At 45.8% G+C, this 8,310-nt stretch overlaps 1 pseudogene; it reads left to right on the plus strand.

Annotated features, from left to right (window-relative positions):
- Window positions 1–2,230: 2,230 nt before the first annotated feature.
- Window positions 2,231–8,250, plus strand: LOC119254106 (microtubule-associated protein 1B-like; annotated as a pseudogene).
- Window positions 8,251–8,310: the final 60 nt, after the last annotated feature.

The following is an 8,310-nucleotide window of genomic DNA, read 5'->3' on the forward strand; positions in this document are numbered from 1 at the left end:
TTCCTACCACTCAGGAATTTTTAGCATAATGGGCGATCATCACTGTCATTTACTATGATGATGTTTTTCAAGTTCTTTTACAGGCAGCCTAGGTTTCCACATCTAAGACCTAATTACAGTTTTCCTTACCACTGTTTGCATTGTTGGATCTTCCTTATTGTTCTTGTCCATTTATTGGATAAGCTTTGATTATGTGCTTCCATGGCTAGGCCTTGTGACACTGCCTCTGCCCCTGAGGCCCTCATCCAGGGAGCATGCTTGTGTATGAGTCTGGAAGTAAGCTCTGGGGACAAGGGGGGGGGGGGGCTCTGTTTCTGCTGTGTGGCTCCAGGGCTGTAGTAGTTGTCCCTCCTTCCCCTGCACCCATTCCCCTGCCCCCCACCGGCCAGCAGCTCTCCCAGCCCTAGTCTGTGCATTCTTGTCTTCTCTTCCACAGTGCACGCTAGTGGCTGCATCTTCTCTGCAAAGAAACTTGCCAAGCAGTGCTTTCTTCTCCACTTTTTCTGGCTTGTCATGGTTTTCTATTTACTAGCATCTCTTTTTGTTGTTTTATTACCCCTCATTTCCTTAGAATTCTGTGCAACCTTGTTTTCTTTGGGGGTCATTTCCTTCATTTCACAGTCTTGAAAGTACGTTTCAAGAATGCACTTTCTGGTGAAAAAAATGGAAGGCGGGGAGGCATTCCTCAAGTCTTTGTACCTTCTCCTTGAATGTGGTGCGTACATATGTTCATATAAAAAGAGCTAGCATTTGATCCCCCCGGCCCCTTCCAGACACATAGCTGGTTTACGCTGAGGTGCCATATACCTCAGTTAGGACAGAATTTCAAAATTAAAATGGGCTACACGTAACTTTAAATTCACTATTAATGATTCAGCAGTTTGAGTCAGCTTAGATTTCTCCTCTAACAAGAGTAATTTGCATGTGCTTTGTGTGAAAACTAGATGGAGAAAATGCTAATTGTGCTGTAATGGTGCTGAGGAGGGCCTGTGCCAATCATGGGCCAAGAAATTCTGATTTGCCCCCATTTGCTTAGCTCAGCCCAGTAATTTGAGCAGAGATTCTCCAAGGATGTTACCATTTGCTTATCCAGAATTCTTAGCTTCCAAAATAATTGATTCTTATTCCTTTGTAGGATATTGTCAAGTTAAGTCAGAGGAAAACAGCAGTCAAAGACTTGTCATGTTTGCTATTTTGTGACCCTCATGTAAACTGTAGGACAAGTAGCTAAGAAAGTACAAAATACAGTAAAATGCAAAATTCAGATTCTAAAAGTAACTGTTTCTGCACATAAATGCACTAGTAGCCTCAGGAGGTTGTGAGTGTCAGAGAAAACTATTCCTAATTCTAGAAGGTAAGAGTTCAGACCTGATGCTTAGGGATGCTGAATCTGATGAAATCTTTGGTCTGCCCTTTCTTCATTTGCCACAAAGGACACAGAGCTCTTCTCACTTGAAACTCAGAGCTTTGCTACAACCAAAAGAAGATTGGTATTTATGGTGTGATTCTCCCTCACTGTTTACTAAGTTGGAGACCATGAAACATATAGCTGTAATATGGAATGAGAAATAAAATACTGTTTTCATGGCATGAGTGGCGATTGTTGTGTGAAATTTTTTTTTTTTTTTTTTTTTTTTTTTGCAGCAATGTACAACCCTAGCTTCCTGTCTCCCAGAAAACTGGAAACCAGGAAACAGTAAACTTTTTTCTCTTGTACCTGCCACATTCTAAAGTAGACAAAATATATATATATATCTAAATCCTTATTGCATCAAGTAGGTATTTTTTTGCCAATCTTAGTGGAATTAAAGAAAACATTAATAATGTTCTATAGTAGTGGTGAAATGACTCATAGGCTCCTTTGTGATAGTGTAATATTTTCTAAAGGGTATTTTTGCCTGCAAATACCAGGGGTGATTTTCAAACTGCTGTGTGTGGCTCAGTCATGGACCATCCCAAGCTGGTCAGAGTCCCCTGCTGGGTAAGAATAGATGGCGAAGAGGTCCAGGGGCAGTCCCTGGGGTGGGAGAGGGTGGTGGTGGAGACAGTAGAGCTCAGACAGAGGCTGTTGATACCTATGGAGATATTTTAATACTGAAACAACCAGCGTCTTTGAAGTCAGCCTTAGATCATGCATTCAATGATCCTGTAAAATATATAGGAAGAGATGATCAGTGATGACAGTGACTTACCCCTTTTCCTTCTTTTCTTATTTTTTAAAAAATGCCAGATTGGGGAATTACTGAGCACCACCCATCCTGCCAACAAAGCCAGCTTAACCCTGTTCTGTCCCGAAGAAGGGGACTGGAAGAACTCCAATCTTGACAGACACAATCTCCAAGACTTCATCAATATTAAACTCAACTCAGCTTCAATATTGCCAGAAATGGAAGGACTTTCCGAGTTTACCGAGTACCTCTCAGAATCAGTGGAAGTCCCATCTCCCTTTGATATCCTGGAACCTCCCACATCGGGTGGCTTTTTAAAGCTCTCCAAGCCTTGCTGTTACATTTTTCCAGGAGGTAGGGGTGATTCTGCATTGTTTGCAGTGAACGGATTCAATATGCTAATCAACGGAGGGTCAGAAAGAAAATCTTGCTTCTGGAAACTCATCCGACACTTGGACCGAGTAGACTCCATCCTCCTCACTCACATTGGGGATGACAATTTGCCTGGAATAAATAGCATGCTACAGCGGAAATTGCAGAGCTCGAGGAAGAACAGTCGCAGGGCTCGACCACAAATAGTGACTGGATGAAAAACCTCATTTCCCCTGACTTAGGTGTTGTGTTTCTCAACGTACCTGAAAATCTGAAAAACCCAGAGCCAAACATTAAGATGAAAAGAAGCATAGAAGAAGCTTGCTTCACTCTGCAGTACCTAAATAAGTTGTCCATGAAGCCAGAACCTCTATTCAGAAGTTGTCAGCAATGCCATCGATCCTGTCATTCTTTTCCAAAAAATGGGAGTTGGTAAACTTGAGATGTATGTGCTTAACCCAGTCAAGAGCAGCAAGGAAATGCAGTACTTTATGCAACAGTGGACTGGCACCAACAAAGACAAGGCTGAGCTAATCCTGCCTAATGGTCAAGAAATAGATCTCCCCGTTTCCTATTTAACTTCGGTGTCATCTTTGATCGTGTGGCACCCAGCCAACCCTGCAGAGAAAATCATTCGAGTTCTGTTTCCTGGAAAAGCACCCAATACAATATCCTGGAGGACTGGAAAAACTCAAACACTTAGACTTCCTGAAACAGCCGCTAGCTACCCAGAAGGATCTTACTGGCCAGGTGGCCACTCCTGCTGTGAAACAAGTAAAACTGAAACAGGGCTGACAGCCGAGAGAGTTTGAAGCCGGCCACAAAACCACTCCCAGCAAAATCTGTGCGAAAGGAGTCTAAAGAAGAAACCCCTGAAGTCACAAGGCTAATCACGTGGAAAAGCCACCCAAAGTTGAAAGCAAGGAAAAGGTAACAGTGAAAAAACAAGCCAGTGAAAACAGAAACCAAGCCTGCAGTGACAGAAAGGAGGTGTCCAGCAAAGACGAGCAGCCTCCAGTGAAAGCCGAGGTGGCAGAAAAGCAAGGCACAGATGTCAAACCCAAAGTGGCCAAGGAGAAGATAGTGAAAAAGGAAACAAGGTAAAATCTGAAGAAAAGAAAGAGGAGAAGGAAAAGCAAAGAAAGAAGTGGCTAAAAAGGAGGACAAGACACCTGTCAAGAAGGAGGACAAACCCAAAAGGAAGAGGTAAAGAGGGAAGTCAAAAGAAATCAAGAAAGAAGAGAAAAAAGAACCCAAGAAAGAGGTTAAGAAAGAAACACCATTGAAGGAGTCAAGAAGGACGTCAAGAAGGACGAAAAGAAGACATTAAAAAGGAGGAAAAGGAACCAAAAAAAGAATTAAGAAACTTCCAAAGATACAAAGAAATCATCTACTCCTCTCTCTGAAGCAAGAAACCAACTGCATTAAAACCAAAGTCTCCAAGAAGGAAGAGCCTGTCAAGAAAGATTCTGCTGCTGCTGGGAAGCTAAAGGAGAAGGGCAAAGTGAAGGTCATCAAGAAGGAAGGCAAGACCACAGAGGCTGCAGCTGCAGCTGTCAGTGCTGCGGCTGCAGTGGCCGTGGTGGCAGCAGCTGCAGTAGCCACGGGCCCTGCCAAGAGCTTGAGGCTGAGCGGTCCCTTATGTCATCCCCTGAGGACCTAACCAAGGACTTTAGGAGTTAAAGGCTGAAGAGGTGGATGTAGCGAAAGACATCAAGCCTCAGCTGGAACTGATTGAAGACGAAGAGAAACTGAAGAGACCGCGCCAGTCGATGCCTATGTCATCCAGAGAGAGACTGAGGTCATCAAAGGGTCCTGCTGAGTCGCCCGATGAGGGATCACCACCACCGAAGGGGAGGGTGAATGTGAACAAACCCCTGAGGAGCTGGAGCCAGTAGAGAAGCAGGGGGTGGATGACATTGAAAAATTTGAAGACGAAGGAGCAGGTTTTGAAGAATCCTCAGAGACTGGAGACTATGAAGAGAAGGCAGAAACTGAGGAAGCGGAGGAGCCGGAAGAGGATGGTGAAGAAAATGTATGCTTGAGCACTTCCAAGCACAGCCCAGTGGAGGAGGAGGAAGTGCAAAGGCGGAGGCAGATGTCCACATCAAGGAGAAGAGGGCATCTGTGGTCAGCGGTGATGACCGAGCAGAAGAAGACATGGATGAGCAGTGGAGAAAGGAGAAGCTGAACAATCTGAGGAGGAGGGTGATGAGGAGGAAAAGGCAGAAGATGTCAGAGAGGAAGCATATGAGCCCGAAAAAGCTGAAGCTGAAGATTATGTGATGGCCGTGGTTGACAAGGCTGCGGAGGCTAGTGGTGCTGAGGATCAGTACGGATTCCTTAGCACATCAGCCAAACCAGCGGAAGCCCAGTCTCCTGCCCGAGAACCTGCATCTTCAATTCATGATGAGACTTTACCTGGAGGATCAGAGAGTGAAGCCACTGCTTCTGATGAGGAGAACGAGAAGACCAGCCTGAAAGAATTTACTGCCACCTCCGCTATACCCAGTCCACCATTGAGATATCCAGTGAGCCCACCCAATGGATGAGATGTCTACTCCTCGTGATGTGATGAGTGATGAGACTAACAATGAAGAGACAGAGTCTCCATCTCAAGAATTTGTAAATATCACCAAATATGAGTCATCACTGTATTCTCAGGAATACTCCAAACCTGCTATTACATCACTGAGTGGATTGTCAGAAGGGTCAAAAAACAGATGCCACCGATGGGAAGGATTACACTGCTTCAGCTTCCACCATCTCACCGCATCATCCATGGAAGAGGACAAATTCAACAAGTCTGTGCTCCGTGATGCCTACTGCTCTGAAGAGAAAGATATGAAGCCCAGCACCATGTTGGACATCAAAGACACCATCTCAACAGTTTCAGATGGGAAGTTAGCCCATCCAAGAGCCCATCCTTGAGTCCATCTCCCCATCACCCATAGAAAAGACCCCCTGGGTGAACGTAGTGTGAACTTTTCTCTGACACCAATGAGATTAAAGCTTCAGCGGAGGCAGAAGCAGTCCCAGCATCTGCTGAGGTGACCCGAGAAGTTGTTGAAGAACATTGTGCTAGTCCTGAAGATAAGACTCTGGAAGTGGGGTCTCCTCAATCTGTGACTGCAGTGCTGGCCACACACCTTACTACCAGTCTCCCACAGATGAGAAATCCAGTCACCTCCCCACAGAAGTCATTGAAAAACACCAGCAGCTCCAGATAGTTTTGAATTCAATGATGCCAAGATGAGCATGAAAGGGCTTCCATAAGCCCCATGGATGAACCTGTGCCTGACTCGGAGTCTCCTATTGAAAAAGTTTGTCTCCTTTACGGAGCCCACCCCTAATTGGATCTGAGTCTGCTTATGAAAGTTTTCTAAGTGCTGATGACAAGGCTCCTGGGAGATGTACAGAAAGCCCCTTTGAAGGAAAGAATGGAAAACAAGACTTTTCAGACCATCTCAGTCCAGTTTCTGCCATGACTTCCACCGGTCTTTTCCAAGTTCAACAGGAAGGGAAAGCACAGACTTCATACCAATAAAGGAAGGCTTCAGTCAAGAAAAGAAAACTGATGATGTTGAAGCCATGAGTTCTCAATCAGGACTGGCTTTAGATGAAAGGAAGTTAGGAGGAGATGTTTCTCCTACACAAATAGATGTCAGCCACTTTGGCTCTTTCAAGGAGGACACCAAGATGTCCATTTCTGAAGGTACCGTCTCAGACAAGTCAGCCACTCCTGTTGATGAGGGTGTAGCAGAAGACACATACTCTCACATGGAAGGGGTGGCCTCAGTCTCCACAGCTTCCGTGGCTACCAGCTCATTTCCAGAGCCAACAACAGATGATGTGTCTCCTTCTCTGCATGCTGAAGTTGGCTCTCCTCATTCCACAGAAGTAGATGATTCCCTTTCAGTGTCTGTCGTGCAAACACCTACCACTTTCCAGGAAACAGAAATGTCTCCATCTAAAGAAGAATGTCCAAGACCCATGTCAATTTCCCACCAGACTTCTCCCCTAAAACAGCCAAATCCAGGACACCCATTCAAGATCACAGATCTGAACAGTCCTCCATGTCTATTGAATTTGGTCAGGAATCTCCAGAGCACTCCCTTGCTATGGACTTTAGTCGACAGTCTCCAGATCACCCTACGGTGGTGCAAGTGTGCTTCAACATCACTGAAAATGGGCCAACTGAGGTGGACTACAGTCCTTCTGATATGCAGGACTCCAGTTTATCACATAAGATACCACCAATGGAGGAGCCGTCCTACACCCAAGATAATGATCTTTCTGAGCTCATCTCAGTATCTCAGGTTGAGGCCTCACCATCCACTCTTCTGCACATACCCCTTCTCAGATAGCTTCTCCTCTCCAAGAAGATGCTCTATCTGATGTTCCTCCCAGAGATATGTCCTATATGCCTCACTCACCTCTGAAAAAGTACAAGATTTGGAAGGAGAGAAGCTCTCACCCAAATCTGATATTCTCCACTCACCCCAAGAGAGTCCTCTCCTTTATATTCACCTGGTTTTTCAGATTCTACCTCTGCAGTCAAAGAGAATGTAGCAACTAGCCATACTTCCTCTCTTCCACCAATGGATGCAGCATCCACAGAGCCCTATGGCTTCCGTGCCTCAATGTTATTTTGATACGATGCAACACCATCTAGCCTTGAATAGAGATTTGACCACATCTAGTGTGGAGGACAATGGAGGGAAGACACCTGGTGACTTCAGCTATGCCTATCAAAGCCTGAAAAAACAACCAGGTCCCCAGATGAAGAGAGTTACGACTATGAGTCTTATGCAAAAACTACCCGTACCCCAGATGTGAGTGGCTATTACTATGAGAAGACAGAGAGAACCGCAAATCCCCATGTGACAGTGGCTACTCCTATGAGATGGTTGAGAAACCACCAAGACTCCTGAAGATGGTGGCTATGCCTATGAAATTACGGAGAAGACTAACACGACCCCTGAAGAGGGTGGGTAACTCATATGAGATAAGCGAGAAGACAATAAGGACCCCCGAAGTGAGTGGTTACAGCGGTTACTATGAAAAGACGGAGAAGTCTAGAAAGCTCCTGGATGACATCAGGAATGGCTACGATGACTCTGAAGATGGTGGTCACACACTTGGGGATTGCAGTTATTCTTATGAGACCACTGAGAAAATTGCAAGTTTCCCTGAGTCTGAAAGTTACTCTTATGAGAAATCAACAAAAACGACACGTACCCCTGATGCTTCCACATACTGTTATGAGACTGCAGAGAAGATCACTAGAACCCCCAGGCATCTACGTATTCCTATGAGACGTCAGACCAGTGCTACCCTGCAGAAAAGAAGTCCCCCTCAGAGGCTCGCCAGGATGTTGACTTATGCCTTGTGTCCTCCTGTGAGTACAAGCATCCAAAGACCGAGCTCTCACCTTCTTTCATTAATCCAAATCCTCTTGAGTGGTTTGCCAGTGAAGAGCCAACTGAAGAATCCGAGAAGCCCCTCACCCAGTCAGGGGGCCCCTCCTCCTCCAGGGGGGAGCCACAGGGGCGACAGTGTGATGAAACCCTCCCACCTCAGTCAGTGAGTCGGCCCCATCCCAGACTGACTCCGATGTTCCCCCCGGAGACGGAGGAGTGCCCCTCCATCACAGCGATGCAAACATTGACCTCCGAAGATGAATCAGAAACAATCCCACAGACAAAACGCAACATACAACACACATGGACCCTCCCCCGCCCCATGCAAGACCGCAGCCCTTCTCCAC

This window comes from Talpa occidentalis, unplaced genomic scaffold (genome assembly GCF_014898055.3).
Source record: "Talpa occidentalis isolate TD23 unplaced genomic scaffold, MPIMG_talOcc4v2.1 talOcc4.2967, whole genome shotgun sequence".
In the NCBI taxonomy this organism is placed as follows: domain Eukaryota; kingdom Metazoa; phylum Chordata; class Mammalia; order Eulipotyphla; family Talpidae; genus Talpa; species Talpa occidentalis.